Genomic DNA, 17,326 nt, shown 5'->3' with positions numbered 1-17,326 from the left:
TCTCTGGTCCATTGGTTTTTTAAGTGGCTATCATAGCTATCAATTTAATTTCACTTACAATTAAATTCTTACTTAAATAAAATTTCAAATCAACAAAAATGTTATCAACTGCTACTCAAAACACTCTTCCCTTCACCTTTCTGTTTAAGTTAGTTAAGTCAAGTCACTCAGTCGTGTCCGACTCTTTGCGACCCCGTGAACTGTAGCCCACCAGGCTCCTCCATCCATGGAATTCTCCAGGCAAGAGTACTGGAGTGGGTTGCCATTTCCTTCTCCATTTCTGCTAATAGGTAATTGCTTAAGTAAAATGTTATGCTACTCTGAAGAACTTTTGCAGATTGAGGTCAGAGTTGATTTGTTATATTTTAATCACCCTATCTAGTCTCATCATATTTGTACAAAATGAAGTGAATCACAGCAAGCTTTAGTTTAGTTGCAGAAATAAATAATAAGACAAAGCCACAGTCCAGGAGATTGGAGGTCAGTCATGTAGGTTGAAGATATTTAGGGCAAGGTGAGAAAATATACCATCTTGTCTAGTCCTAGTCTGGGAAAATCTGTAAGCATGATTACCCAAATATGTATACCTATGGCTAATTCAAGTTGAGGTTTGACAGAAAACAGTGAAATTCTACAAAGCAATTATCTTTCAATAAAAATTTTTTTTTAATTAATTAATTTAAAAAAAAAGGTCAGGCCATTGGTGTCTTAATGGTCCATCATATAAGATGATATCCTGCCCAAGACCCGATTACCAAATCTGGTGGGTCTTCTGCATACACTTTACCCATCCTGCCTCTTATATGTATTCCAAAAAGGAGTAGAATCATTCATACTCCCATTACCACACTTTTCAAGAACTTTATTGTCATTTTATCCTCTGGCTTTTAATTGTGATAATATTCCCAGCAACCTCTCACCTTTCTTTTATGTTTTAACTATCACCAAAGACAAGCAATGCTTTGCCTTTGTCTTTCATTTGCCTTTCTTTGCTTTCTCCCAAACAGAAATGTAGACCTCTGAGGCTCATTGCATAAAACATTCCAAATGTCCTACTTTGTAAGTTATGAACTGTTTTGTGTGTATATACAGATATTTGAACACTACTGATTTTGATTGATTCCCTATTATGAGCCCCAGCGATCCTCCTCCACAGTGTCTTGCTCTATTATTTAACTCTTTGGATTCAGTTTGTGGCCTGAGTGTTATTTGGAGTAAAAGAAAATTAGCAATTTGGGGCAATTCTATATTGCATTCACTCTGCAGAGCAGACTGAATATATTTTTAGACACTGCATGTTTATAACCTAATTTTCCCTCATTACTTTACAGAGGTGACCTTGTTCTAATACCTTCGGCACCTGATGTTATAAAAGTGAAATTCTTTTCAAAGCTGCTCTGTTAATGTGTTCCTGCTCAGAAACAAATGCAAGATAACATTAACATTCCTGCCACAAAATACCTGCTAATTTGCTTGCAGTGAAGATAGAAAGCTTTTCATTACATATCACAAACTTCATTTATGTAGAATGAGTCACCAGTCTTGCTGAAAAGCCAATGATCATCTAATCTCTAATGCTGCCTTCAGTTCTAACATCAATCCTCCTAGTTCAACTCATCTTTTATCAGCTATTCAGTCTTTCTTCCTTTCTTTCCTTTTTTTTTTCCCAGTTTCTATCCTGTTACAAAATTGTGTTGTTCATCTATCAAAACAACTTTGATTTATGCTTTTTTAATATTACAACTTCACAGGAAACCACACACACCACACACACAGAGGAATGTGCTATTTTCTCATTAAGGTTAGAATGAAATCTATGCAACAGAAAATGAACAACTTGGTTTCAAATGAAGGATGACATTATTAAGTTCATAAAAGTTGCATTCCTGATCTTAAATTCTGCTTGATATGTGTCCTTCCATGTTAAATTTCTCTTGAAAATGATCTGCAGAGACCTGTACAGATTAATATGCCATCTCCAGGCACAAATGAAAAATAAAAAGAAAGAGGCTTTCAACGCTTTATTCTAAATGTATTAAGCCAATGGCATTTCAACTATGGTGATTCTATTAAAATCATATCCTTATGACATCCTAGCACTGGCAGAGTCTTCTGTTAGTCTTTCAGAATTTTCCTGAAGATTAACCCTGGAGATCTACTTTGTGTCAATCTTGGATCATTTCCATAGGAGGGGGAAAAAAATGTGCTTCATATATCATACTTAGCTGTCAACTTTCATTAAACATGTTTAATGGATATTCTTATTAGATATAAAATCCCTCAAGAGTTGTAGGTCTGAGTGAGAATGAACTCTTTTGCAGAGGCAAAATTGGTAGCAAGTTAAACTGAGTTTAATGATCTTGAAGGCGAAAAGTCAGTAAAAGTCAGGCAAAGAATGTTTATGTAGAAGACTTGAGATACTCTATCACTTTGTCTTGGTAACATATAATGCAAAAGTAAGAGGAATTTCTTTTTTCTTTTCTCTTCTTCTTTCTTTCCTTTTAAACACCAAAGACATTTTATGCTCCCCAACAGACTAACACAGAGGCATGTCCTTGCTGTAAGCAGCAAAGCCGGAGGTCATTATGCCTAATTTGTTGTACCCCAGGCCCCAATAAGTCTTCAGAGCACCCTGATGAAAAACACAACATTAAATGGAGCTCCAGAGAGAATTCTTTCTAGGATGAAGACTAGTCTTATTTGCTGAAAAAGCACACAACATTCTGTAGTGTGACTACTCCATGTGATTAAAAATGAAATGAAGATCAAAGTTCAGATTAAGCTGAAGGAATGTAGAACTCACTTCCCACCATGAATACTTCAAAACTACACCTACCTGTGGAACAATTCTAGCAGAAACCTAAGTGGAATCTTGACAAAGTATTCTTATCAACCAAGGCTATAAGTAAGATGCATATGTCAATGGATACGAAGGGACTAGAAGTGATCACATTAGGACCCATGTCCCTGGGAGAGGGCTCTGAGGAAATGGAACTTAACATGGAAGGACATCTTCCCTGGGGAGCAAGCGATACACGCCACAGGTAGGGTGCCCCAGGCCTGGGGTGCTATGCAGGGAAGACAAGCTCTCTTGTCTGGTTGGGGGGGCCACTGAGACCCAACTAGGAAAAAGGCTCAACTGTGGGGTACAGAGGTGACCTGGGCCCGGGGTGGAGCCTGGGTAGAGCAGCAGTGGCATGGTTGGTGCTTACAGAAGCATCACATCAGAAACAACCTCGATCTCCGATGGCAGCCATCACGACTTACCCCAAGCACGTGGCGGGAGGCCATGCGGGCCCACTTGGCATACAGAGTGATTCCTCAACAGGGCACGGGCAGAGCAGACAGGGCCAGTGATTGGTCATGAGAGAAAAACAGAACTTGCACCCCAAACTGACTCTGAATAGAGCCACACATATCTGGACAGTTAGCACATCGTAAATCTGCAGTGGCCTACACAAGCTGACGGCCCATATAAGCTGATTTCTCTGCAGAACTTTGGCAGGCCAGGGAGTATCGTGATGTATTCAAAGTGCTGAAAGGGGTTTCAGGTTTGAAACCCAGTATACTTTACTTAGATAAGCAAGTAGAACAGAAGAGATAAAGAACTCTGAGAAGCAAGAACTAAGAACTCATCAACATTAAACCCACCCTGAAATGTTAAAGGGTCTTCTATAAGTGGGAAAAAGAGTAAGAATCTACAGAAAAGGGAAAATCCAACTAGTAGTAATATAAAGTATAAAAACACTGAAACTATTATAAACAGTGCTGCAATGAACATTGGGGTGCACGTGTCTCTTTCAGATCTGGTTTCCTTGGTGTGTATGCCCAGGAGTGGGATTGCTGGGTCATATGGCAGTTCTATTTCCAGTTTTTTTAAGGAATCTCCACACTGTTCTCCATAGTGGCTGTACTAGTTTGCATTCCCACCAACAGTGTAAGAGGGTTCCCTTTTCTCCACACCCTCTCCAGCATTTATTGCTTGTAGACTTTTGAATAGCAGCCATTCTGACTGGTGTGTAATGGTACCTCATTGTGGTTTTGATTTGCATTTCTCTGATAATGAGTGATGTTGAGCATCTTTTCATGTGTTTGTTAGCCATCTGTATGTCTTAGTCAGGACATGGAAGCAACCTAGATGCCCATCAGCAGACGAATGGATAAGGAAGCTGTGGTACATATACACTGTGGAATATTACTCAACCATTAAAAAGAATTCATCTGAATCAGTTCTAATGAGATGGATGAAACTGGAGCCCATTATACAGAATGAAGTAAGCCAGAAAGATAAACACCAATACAGTATACTAATGCATGTATATGGAATTTTAAAAGATGGTAACGATAACCCTATATGCAAAACAGAAAAAGAGACATAGATGTACAGAACAGACTTTTAGACTCTGTGGGAGAAGGCGAGGGTGGGATGTTCTGAGAGAACAGCATTTAAACAAGTATACTATCAAGGGTGAAACAGATCACCAGCCCAGGTTGGATGCATGAGACAAGTGCTCAGGGCTGGTGCACTGGGAAGACCCAGAGGGATGGGATGGAGAGGGAGGCGGGAGGGGAGATCGGGATGGGGAACACATGTAAATCCATGGCTGATTCATGTCAATGTATGGCAAAAACCACTACAATATTGTAAAGTAATTAGCCTCCAACTAAGAAAAATAAATGGAAACAAAAAAAAAGAAAATCAGTCCTGAATATTCATTGGAAGGACTGAAAAAAATAAAAAAATAAAAACACTAATATTGTAAATATTGTAAATCATATTTACATGTAAATATTGAAACTAATATTGTAAATCAACTATATGTCTAGGGAATGGCTATCATAAAAAAGTCCACAAATAACAAATGTTGGTATGATGTGTAAAAAAGTGAGCCCTTTACCAGTAGCTCAGATGGTAAAGAGTTTTCGTATAATGCGGGAAATCTGGGTTTGATTCCTGGATTGGGAAGATGTCCTGGAGAAGGGATTGGCAACCCACTCTAGTATTTTTGCCTGGAGAATCCCACGGACAGAGGAGCCTGGCAAGCTACAGTCCATGGGGTCGCAAAGAGTTGGACATGACTGAGCGACTAACACTTCAATTCACTACCTACACTATTGGTGAGAATGTAAATTGTGCAGCTACTATGGAAAACAGTATTTAAATTTCTCAAAAAGCTAAAAATAGAGCTATTATATGACCCAATAATTCTACTCCTAGGTATACATTGAGAAAAAACAAAAATACCAATTTTAAAAGATACATACATGCAATGTTCATAGCAGCATCATTTACAATAGTCAAGAAATGGAACCAACACATGTGTCCATCAACAGATGAATGGATAAAGGAAATGTGGTGTGTGTGTGTGTGTGTGTGTGTGTGTGTAATGGCATATTATATATACATATATATATATATATATATATAAAGGGATATTGATCATAAAAGAATTAATTCTGTCTTTTGCAGTAACATGGATAGACCTAGAGAGTATTATGCTTAGTCAAAAAGCTAGACAGAGAAAGAGAAATGTAATATTCCTTAAATGTGGAATCTAAAAAATAATACAAACAATGGTGTATAGCAAAACAGAAACAGACTCACAGACACAGAAAACAAACTAGTGGGTACCAGTGGGGAAAGGAAATCTGGGAGGACCACATTATGGGTTATGGGTTTCAGAAGCACAAATTACTATGCATAAAATAGGTAAGAGGTCAGGATATATTATACAACATAAAAATTATAGCCATTATTTTGTAATAACTTTTAATGGGATATAAACTATAAAAATATTGAATCACTATGTTGTATACCTGAAACTAATACTATAAATAAAATACACTTCAATAAAATAAATGTTTTGTTTAAAAATTAAAAAACATATCAGATAAAGAGTAAATAAAACCACTAGCTGGTTCCACCAAGTGACATTCAAGTCACCAATACTAAAGGTCTTGGGATTCTAATCTAGGTTTTTCCTGGAATATTCACGCCTCAAATTATGCCTCTTTAGCCTAGAATTCTTAACAAAATGGGAATACCAGACCACGTTATCTGCATCCTGAGAAATCTGTATGCCAGTCAAGAAGTAACAGTTAGAACTGGACATGGAACAACGGACTGCTTCCAAATTGGGAAAGGAGTATGTCAAGGCTGTATATTGTCTCCCTGCTTATTTAACTTATATGCAGAGTACATCATGTGAAATGCTGGGCTGAATGAAGCACAAGCTGGAATCAAGATTGCCAGGAGAAATATCAAAAACCTCAGATGCACAGATGACACCACCCTTATGGCAGAAAGTGAAGAAGAACTAAAGAGCATCTTGATGAAAGTGAAAGAAGAAAGTGAAAAAGCTGGCTTAAAACTCAACATTCAGAAAACTAAGATCATGGCATCCAGTCCCATCACCTCATGGCAAACAGATGGGGAAACAGTGGAAACAATGGCAGACTTTGTTTTTCTGGGCTCCAAAATCACTGCACATGGTGACTGCAGCCATGAAATTAAAAGACCCTTGCTCCTTGGAAGAAAAGTTATGACCAACCCAGACAGCATACTAAAAAATAGAGACATTACTTTGCCAACAAAGGTCCATCTAGTCAAAGCTATGGTTTTTCCAGTAGTCATGTAAGGATGGGAGAGTTGAACAATAAAGAAAGCTGAGTGCCAAAGAGTTGATGCTTTTGAACTGTGGTGTTGGAGAAGACTCTTGAGAATCTGTTGGACTGCAAGGAGATCCAACCAGTCCATCCTAAAGGAAATCAATCCTGAATATTCACTGGAAATACTGATGCTAAAGTTGAAACTCCAATATTTTGGCCACCTGATGTGAAGAACTGATTCAGTGGAAAAGATTCTGATGTTGGGAAAGATTGAAGGCAGGAGGAGAAGGCAATGACAGAGGACGAGATGTTTGGATGGCATCACCCACTCAATGGACATGACTTTTAGTAAGTTCCGGGAGTTGGTGATGGACAGGGAAGCCTGGTGTGCTGCAATCCTTCCTGTCGCAAAGAGTTGGACACAACTAAGTTACTGAACTGAACTGAACACACAAAGACTTTATGAAAAATAACACCTTTAAAGGGTTCCTGCTTCTTAATTGTCAGCTCTAGTAAGTATACTGAAATCATCATATCCTTAGTTTTTCCAAATTTGCATTCTCCCCTAAGACTCCAAGTTTTCCAAACATTCAATTATTCATTTATTCAACATCAGCAAGTTATTAAATTGTACAGAAAAAAAATTTCTGAACTTACATCAGATATTTGTATGCGTAAATGAATACCACTTCAGTGCTGCTGATGCTGACAAAAAATAGGGACTTATTCTGAAGTAATATATAAATGATTTTTGTGTTGAGAATTTTTCTACACCTTTTCTTGTTAAACACTTTCACTTATTTCTGGGAAGTTTTTCAACCCTGAGAAATTTACATTAAAATTACCATAATAGTGGTATGCAACTTATATCAGTACATATTTTCCTGTGTATTTATAAACTTTTAAGATCACTAAAACAACACTATGAAAAACACATGTGGTCAACTGGTTGGCACTGGGATAAATTGGAGAGAATTTTGATTAATATCTCAGAAGCTCTGAAAACTAACTGTAGCTTCAATTACTTTAAATACTGGTTTGGATAAGTCAAATACCCCTTTGAACTTCAGTTTCTTCATTCAATCATTTGACTAATCAAAACAAATGATGATCTGGAAATAAACAAAATATAATTTGTCCCTTCAAGTTATGATATAGTAGATACTCAGATATATACCGAATATATAAAATTTTTAAGACAGTAAAGGGAAAATTACGTGAGACATATCCTTGGCCAAATATTGTTTAGATCAAATGAAATAAGAACAAAGAAATTTGAGAATGATACACAAGTTATGTAAGAGCCAAGTATTATCATCATTATCAAAGTATTATTTTGACAAGTATCCCAGGTGTTGTAGGCAGAATGATTTTCCTCAAAGAGTTCCATGTCCTAATCTTTAAAAGCTACTAGTATGTTACCTATATTTCAAAAGGAGAAATATGCTTACAGTGCTTTGAGTTTATGCTTTGAGTTTATGCTTACAGTGCTTGGGATGGGAAGAATATCCTGGATTACCTGGGTGGGCCCAATGTTATCATAAGAACCCACCTGCCATAGTAGAGGACATGAGAGATGTGGGACTGATCCCTGGGTTGGGACAATTCCCTGGAGTAGGAAATGGCAACTCAATCCAGTATTCTTGCCTGGAAAATTCCATGGACAGAAGCCTGGTGGGTTACAGTCCCTAGGGTCACAACGGGTCAGACATAACTGAAGTTATATAGCATGCTTTATAAAATATTGGAATGTTTTAAAATAGAATAAATTATACACAAAATTATTTAGTTTTATGAGTCCACAGATGAGAGTATTTGACAAAGGGAGAGTAGTGATGATGGGGATGTGAAGAGGTACAAAGACTATAGAGCCTAAAGGCCAGTCTAAGAACAAGAGGAGATAGAGGACTTCCCTGGTGGCCCAGTGGCTAATACTTTGCACTCCCAATGCAGGGGGTCTGGGTTTGATCCCTGGTCAAGGAAATAGATCCCACACGCAGCAACTAAGATGCAGTGCATCAAAAATGAAACAAAACAGAAGCCAAGAAAAATCCCGAGGGGAGGTAATATGCAGAGTGAATGGTAAGATTCTCACTCTCACTTCCCACTGCTACTAGGGAATTTCGGTTCTTAACTTTTTGTACATATTGGACTCTCATGAAAACTTCCCTATGAATAAAGATGTAAAGCTTTTTCAAATAATCTGATGACCACTGCAGCAATCACCAGGAAACCAGTGAACAGATTTAAGCTTGGAAATTCTGTGAATACTTTAATGGGATCCAAAAGAACAGAGACATCAATTATAAGAGCTCCAGTTCGAAGACGATGGGGAAAAAGGTGAAAAAGACAATTTTGATAGATTAAAAAAAGAAAAGAACTATTACAATCTGATCATGGTTAGCTAAAGGAGGGAGATAGAATGACCCTAAGATTCCTACCTTGAAGGACAAGGTGAAGAGCACTGCCATTATTTACTGAGTAACAGAGCTGGTTTGAATATATCAACTAATTTAACCCTCATAACAATGCTATGAGGTGGTTTGTATCATTATTCCAGGTTGACTGATGAGTAATCTGAATCTCAAGAGGCTAAGTAATTTACCCAAGTTCACCAGTTTAGCTATGAACGGGGCAGATTCAGATTCAGGTGGTGTGGCTCTAGAACCATGGTTGTGTCTCTGAGAATAGTGTTCTGCCACTGTGCAGTATTTATTTAGAGAATGAGAATAAATTTTATTTTGGACATGTGAGATTATAAGCAAATGAACTGGAATAACTCAGTACAGTTTTCTGTCATTACAGATCTCAGAATCCTGATGCTATGTGGAACAAGGTTGACTCTGACAAAAAGTAAATCTAAATACCACTACTTTCTTTAGTCAATAGGACAACTTGGCATTTGCTGAATGTGCTGAGAACTGTGATATTATTTCATTATCACTAAACTATAGCAATTTATAAAGGAATTGGAGAGAGAAGTACTTCTCTAGGGACAGTCATGCCATATGGCTATTATAAAAATATAGTTTTAAACATCAAACCTAAGCAGTATAGTTCAAGTATTTTCTTTTTTTTTTTTTTTTTTAAATATTATTTTATTAGTTGGAGGCCAATCACTTTACAACATTTCAGTGGGTTTTGTCATACATTGACATGAATCAGCCATATAGTTACACGTATTCCCCATCCCGATCCCCCCTCCCACCTCCCTCCCCACCCGACTCCTCAGGGTCCTCCCAGTGCACCAGGCCCGAGCACCTGACTCATGTATCCCACCTGGGCTGGTGGTCCGTTTCACCATAGATAGTATACATGCTGTTCTTTCAAAACATCCCACCCTCACGTTCTCCCCCAGAGTTCAAAAGTCTGTTCTGTACTTCTGTGTCTCTTTTTCTGTTTTGCATATAGGGTTATCGCCACCATCTTTCTAAATTCCGTATATATGTGTTAGTATACTGTAATGTTCTTTATCTTTCTGGCTCACCTCACTCTGTATAATGGGCTCCAGTTTCATCCATCTCATTAGAACTGATTCAAATGAATTCTTTTTAACGGCTGAGTAATATTCCATGGTGTATATGTACCACAGCTTCCTTATCCATTCATCTGTTGATGGGCATCTGGGTTGCTTCCATGTCCTGGCTATTATAAACAGTGCTGCGATGAACATTGGGGTGCACGTGTCTCTTTCAGATCTGGATTCCTCAGTGTGTATGCCTAGAAGTGGTATTGCTGGGTCATATGGCAGTTCTATTTCCAGTTTTTTAAGAAATCTCCACACTGTTTTCCATAGTGGCTGTACCCCTCAGATTGGGAGAAAATAATAACAAATGAGGAAACAGACAAAGGATTAATCTCAAAAATATACAAGCAACTCCTGAAGCTCAATTCCAGAAAAATAAACGACCCAATCAAAAAATGGGCCAAAGAACTAAACAGACATTTCTCCAAAGAAGACATACAGATGGCTAACAAACACATGAAAAGATGCTCAACATCACTCATCATCAGAGAAATGCAAATCAAAACCACAATGAGGTACCATTACACGCCAGTCAGGATGGCTGCTATCCAAAAGTCTACAAGCAATAAATGCTGGAGAGGGTGTGGAGAAAAGGGAACCCTCTTACACTGTTGGTGGGAATGCAAACTAGTTCAAGTATTTTCATATCACACTAAATAGAAGTTCTAAGGGGTCAATAGAATACTAAATAAATCCCTGTAACAAACAAATTATTTGATTCTATGTGACCTGAGTTTTATAAATTAAAAAAAAATTAAGAACTGTATTTTACTTCTTAAATGCAGGTAAATGCCTCCTTAAGGTTTAGTTACTAAACTATTACTGCTAACAAGTAAAATAACAGATATTAATTCCAATTTAGGTATGAAATTTCTGGCATATAATTAAAAAAGATCTGAAAACTCACATGTAGTCAAGAGAAGCCTCATTACCCACAGGTAGTTGACAAAATGCTTCACCACCTGCATATTGCCTGTTAAATTTAGATCAAGATTGACAAAATAGTTTTTCCTGTGGTGCTTGTATCTCAAAAGCCAAAGCTTCTAAGACTCCCTTACCTTAGTTTGACTTTTTATTTTTATTTTGACAGAAATCTCTCTTCATAAAAGTCTTTAGAACTCTTTTGAAACTTTTTTCTCTATCCTTTTGCTGTTAGAAATTCCACTTCTCAGTTACAACTACGCGGAAACTTTAAAATAACCACAACAAAAACAAGAGTGTGGCAGTAAATTGAGTCTAACTTTCTGGCAGGAGAATGTAACAAAATCTCTCCTTTAAATCCCTCCAGCATTTGGTGAATCTTCTAATCCTAAAGAGTTCTTATTGATTCTTTTTTTGTTATAAAATAAATATCATATCTGAAGGACTCATTTTTTTTATAAAAGTCTGGAGAGTTTCAGCTACTTTGTTGAGAAGAACTCTGATGCGGAACAAGGAGTCAATACATATTTGAAAAAAAGACTGACCATTTGGAGAAAAACATGAAAATGAATCTTTCATTTCCTTTGAATTTCACATTCAATCAATGTATGGCTTTCTGACACATGCTATATTTGGTAGAATCTGAGTATGTGTCTTAAACAGATTGAGAGAATTCTTAAATATTGAGAACACACTGATTTTAACTCAAAGGTAAATAGATATGAATGCACTATACATATATACATATATATATATACATATCTATGCATACACACAAACATCTATGCATATATACATAATTTTACTGTAATTTGTTTTAAATTTAAAATTTCAAACATATGTTTACAAACATTCAGTGTATAAATGTTCCTTATGATATATGCCAATATTTCAGCATTTTCTGCACATGCTAACTATGATTTTCTGAGTTTGCAGTCCTACCTGCCGTTCACTCTGGAAGTTAGAGGATTGTTTTGGGAGCTCTTAGGTGACTCTGCTGCATCTGGGTCACTGAGCTCAGATCCAACAGAACAGAATTTTGCTGTTCTCCCAATGGACTTCTTTTTTAGTGCATGCTGCTTTTAATATTCATTCTCTCCCCAGGGTGTAACCGGGTTACACTCCAAGTCTAGCTTAGCACAGTGGCCAGATTTCTGACAATTTTGAAGATATTGTGGGCTATATTAATGTTTAAAATATGGGTAAAGAGCCACATACAGCTCAAGAGAATAAATCCTGGAACTTCACACACACACATGCACACACACAAAGCCTTTCTGTAGATAAGTCTTCTAAGTAAACCATTAACAATCTGTGATAATTCAAGTGACTTAATTGTTAGAATGCAGTTACTGTTTTCCACTTTTACCTTAAGGTAGGCCCATGGCAAAGATCTCAAGGGCAGTGCAATAAGGAATCTTGAAGAAATTCACTTTGTTTCTAGTGAAATACTGTTTAATAGAACACAATTGGAATGTATAATGTCTTTATAAATTTTCTTCTAAACACTGGCATTTACACTCAGCCTAGGGATATTTCTGAAGTAATTAGCTACAGCAAAAGCAAAATTAGTTTTAAAATAGATAAGATCCATAGCAAAAAAAGAAAGGCCATTGTTGTCAACAACTATGCAGTCAATTATACTTTGTCAATGATAATTTTTAAATCCTCTATTCAAAAATGAAATAAAAAAGTACTTGGGGGAGTAATGTTAAGGCATTTATTTTAGAAGTGATAGAATGTAAAATGCCATGAACCATAAGATTATGACTTCTTTGGATTGCACTTGACAACACAAAATGTAACAAGTTATGACAATTTTTGGAAAGATGTTGAGAGGTCAGAAAGTTCAATTTTCTGGCTTCATATGAGACTATACCTAAATTGACTTAGGAGAAATTCTATTCTCTTAGGAGAGAATTATGTGATCAATTGTAAGAACTGTATGAGGTAAGAAAAAGATATCTATTTAGTTCTTTCATACTGAGGAAATTTAATATAGAGAATTGATTAAGCAAGTGATAAAAAAAGTTGAATGGCCAAACTGAGTACCATAAAGCAACAGCAGGAAGACATCAGCTATTTGTAGGGCAACAGGGACAATCAGAGGAAGTGGTGTAACCAAAGCAAGAAGGCTTGCCTAATGTGCATTAGAACCCACTACTTTGCAGGCAGGAGCTGGAACCATGGAACAGTGGCTTCCTATCAGAACCTGGAGCCAATGTGGACACATAATCACTGCTAGAAATGCTACTGTAGGCAGGACAAGAGGAGGAGAAATACCCATTTACCCCCTTCTCACACTCACCAGTGCCTACAACTTGCTGAATATAACCAGAAGTCTATAAACATGATGATCTGTGATAGAGAGCAAAGCAAGTGTTTGGAAAAATAGACTAGTGATCAAATAGCTAATGACCAGCTAATGAATTATGAGAAATAAAAAATTTAAGAATCCTTTGTCTATCCTCTTACCTTTTTTAAACCATTCATAGCCAGAAATGGTTTTGAAAAGTGTCTGTGCTCCAGATGAAATAAAATCCTTTATTTATAGTCTGATCACATATTTCAATGTTCACTGATCTGGTCACCATCCTTTTACAATACTGCTACAGTTGTAAAATTCTTTGGGTGACCTTAATTATTATTTTATTTGACTGGCTATAGAAGCAAAATATTCTTCATGTTCACTCTTGAGTGCTTATCTTCAAGAACGAACAAAAAGAATGATATTGAGATGCCAAGGCAGAAACCGAGAGCACTTGTCTCATTTTCCTTTAAGTATTCCTCAAGTGCTCTGTCTATGGAGTTTTATGTTTCTCCTTGGTGTGGAGGATTAACGAATATTTAGTTAATCAAAGCTATTCTCTTACAATAGCATTGTCATAAAATCCAATCCCCATCCATTCTGCTTATAACACCATCTTCCATTTTGCATAAATATTTCCAGAATTTCAACCATCCATCCCTGAAATCATGTTGAAAAGATTTATCACCTTTTCTGGGAGGTAATATCAAATTTTACTCATAAAAGTATCACTGACTTTCAATCTCTTTTCTGTTCTAAATGTTCTCCTAATTTTTTATGTCTAACTCATTAAGAGTCTATTTTGATCATTTTTTTCCTGCTTTTGAAGAGGAAAAGTTAAAATTTTACATAACCTCCTGCTCGTTCTGTTTCTGTAACTGTTTGCTCCTTGCAAAGTCTGGATCACTTTGTAGTCTTGGGAAGTGGGGACTTACAATACTAGCTTATCTCACTCACCCTTGTCCTGCTCTTTGCAGTTGCCAAGCCTCTGTAATCCTGCTTAACCATGCTTGTCTGTATAAAGTTCAGGCATTCCACCACCATCCCCTAACTGTTATTCCCGCACATGCAAAACCCCTTAGTTTACACCAGCAGCTAGTATTGCCCACTATAGTCTGTCTGTAAACACTCTGTAACCCCTTTGTTCGGGGCTCAGAGCTTGGAGTGTTAACTCCTCTGGGCAAGCTGGAGGAATAAACCTGAGTTCTCCAATTCTCCGAGTGTGGTGTTTGCTTTCTCAATTACTGGTTTCTGCAACACTTTAAGTAATGGTCTTAAGCCAATTTTTAGCCCTGATAATGTGGTTATTTTCATCCCAGCCAAATCCAATTAATTTTTCAAGTAAAATTTCAAGGGACATTATATCGAAGCTTTTACTCCAGTTAAAAACAAAATTCAGGAGGAGAACGGCCATGTGCCTCTCCCCCACTATTTCTTTAATTCTGTCTAAAGTTCTGTTGTTTGTTCTCATACTAGGACAGTTTCTATAGAATGCAGTGTCTGTTATTTTGAGGGGAGGGGTATGGCTAAAAACCCTGTATCAGTCAGGTTTCTCCAGACAAAAGCAATAAGATGTACACATGTGTATATAAAAATACATGTGGGTGTACACGTGATTAAAGAATTGACCCATGCAATTGTGGATACAGGCAAGTTTGAAATTTGTAGAGCAGGCCTATGACCTAGAACTTAGGGTAAGAGTTGATGCTTCAGTCTCGAGTTTGAAGGCAGTTTGGAGACAGAATCCCTTCCTTTTTGTGGGACCTCATTCTTTTTCTCTTAAATCCTTTAACTGATTGGATAAGGCCTACTCAGATTATGGAGGATAACCTGTTTTATTCAAAACCTACTCATTTAAATATTAATCATGTCTAAACAATGACTTCACGGCAACACCTAGACTGGTCTTTGACCAAACAACAGAGCACCATAGCCAAACCAAAGTTGACACATAAACTTAACAATCACTTTTGACTTTGTCACAAGTTCCTTCTTTGACATGTCAAATGACCAGAAATCCATTTAATCTGAACTGTATTGCATTTTTATTTATCATAAAAATATAGTAATATGAAATACTTGGGGAAATATGCATCCTGAATATATGACTATAAAATAAAAAATATTATTTTAGATATTTTCCTGGTGATCCAGTGGTTAAGAATCTGCCTGCCAGTGCCAGGGACATGAGTCCAGGAGGACTCCACAGGCTGTGGAGCAACTAAGCCAAACCTGTGTGCCGTGACTACTGACAATGCATGCCTAGAGTCAATGCCCTGCAACAATAGAAGCCCTCACTTGCCATAACCAGAGAAAGCCTAAGCACACCAATGAAGACCCAGGGCAGCCAAAAAACAATTAAAGCTTTAAAAACTTATTAAAACATTATTTTAGAATATTGAATAGTATTAAACTTTATTTTAAGCAAACACATCAAAATGAAAAATGACTTGCAATATTTCCCAAACAGAAAATCTGATAAAACTTCTGTAGGAGAGATAAATTAACTTTGATGTGTTATAAAATGCTCTCTAAAGCTAACTTAAATTTGTAAAATTGTTTTTTAACATTCAACATTTATTCTGTAATCTTCTTTGCATTATCTTAATTTTCCATACACTTTACAGAAATAAATTGTAGTGGTTATATACAGTGCATCAATTTTAGATATACACATAAACCAATATTTTTATAAAGCAATATTTTATAAAACCAATGCTTGTCTAATTAGTAGTACTTTAAACCTCATTTTATGCAACTTTCTAACTTAGAAAATATTTGTATTTTTATATAAATACTTCTTTTTATCACTTTTTTACAAATTTATTTATAAAAAGCATAGTCATAATGAAATTAATGTTCTTAAGGAGACTAATGCCTTAGTCACCCTGTAGTTTTTATTAACTAAATGCTATTTTCATATATTAGTAATCTTTTTTTAACCTTACAATTTCTCCAGCTGAAATTAAAAATAAAATAGCTCTCTTTCAATTCTTTTGTTCAACTGTGTTTTAATTTTTCTTCTTGATATTATTCTTATTCTTTTCTCAATAGTCCAGCTGCCAGAGTTTAAAAATTTAGAAGTACTTAATTTTTTTTCAGTCTCCTAATAGTAGGAGAGATGGTCTACAAATTTGAGCTCCACTGGAAAATATAGCTGTCTTTCCTTTTTTATTAAAGAACTTAAGCAATATTTAGAAATCAAATTACACACAACATTATTTTTTAAATAATAGTAAGTTTCAAAGTTAGAATTAAACAGTTATGGATTCCTTTCACAAGATGATATGCTAAGCTTATATATAAGAAAAATATGTATTATTAACAGTTCCTGTTCTGAAAATAATGCTTTTCCTATGTAATTTAAAGATTTTTCATAAACATGGCCTCATTAATTTTCTGTGTCCCCTAAGATAATTGTGTATGCATGACTTCCATTTCACAGATTATAAACTAACCTAAGGAAACTGAGTGTCATGGGATTCATTTTGTTTCTCATGTCACAGCCATGACCCACAAAGATTTCAAATTTATCATAGGAATAGACTTTATTTTACTCTTCTACTGTATTCCCCAAAGTGCAAAGAGAATGCAATCTTGTGTGACCAAAGGGGAAAAAAAGTTTCAAAGTCAGAAAGCCAAGCTTTGAGACACAGCTTTCTGGCTTGAGCAAATTATTTAACCTCTCCAAGTTTACATCTGTGAAACACCTGCTCTTTCTCAACAAAGTGTTATTTGGGAGGCTCAGTGTAAGCAGTATGTAAACTGTACATATTTTGTAAAATGCAGCTCCTATATAAATGTTAGTTGTTATGTTATACTTATTTCCTCACTTGACATTTTCATTGACAAAGATTGAATCTTTTCGATGTTGGTATCCTTCAAGCCATTGTACATGTACATCAGATATGTTCAGCAATCATTTACTGAAAACATTAATGCATGAATATCAGGCCCTGGTA

This window comes from Muntiacus reevesi, chromosome 15, assembly GCF_963930625.1.
Source record: "Muntiacus reevesi chromosome 15, mMunRee1.1, whole genome shotgun sequence".
Taxonomy (NCBI): Eukaryota; Metazoa; Chordata; class Mammalia; order Artiodactyla; family Cervidae; genus Muntiacus; species Muntiacus reevesi.
The sequence above is the reverse complement of the archived record's forward strand: the minus strand, read 5'-3'. Positions refer to the sequence as shown.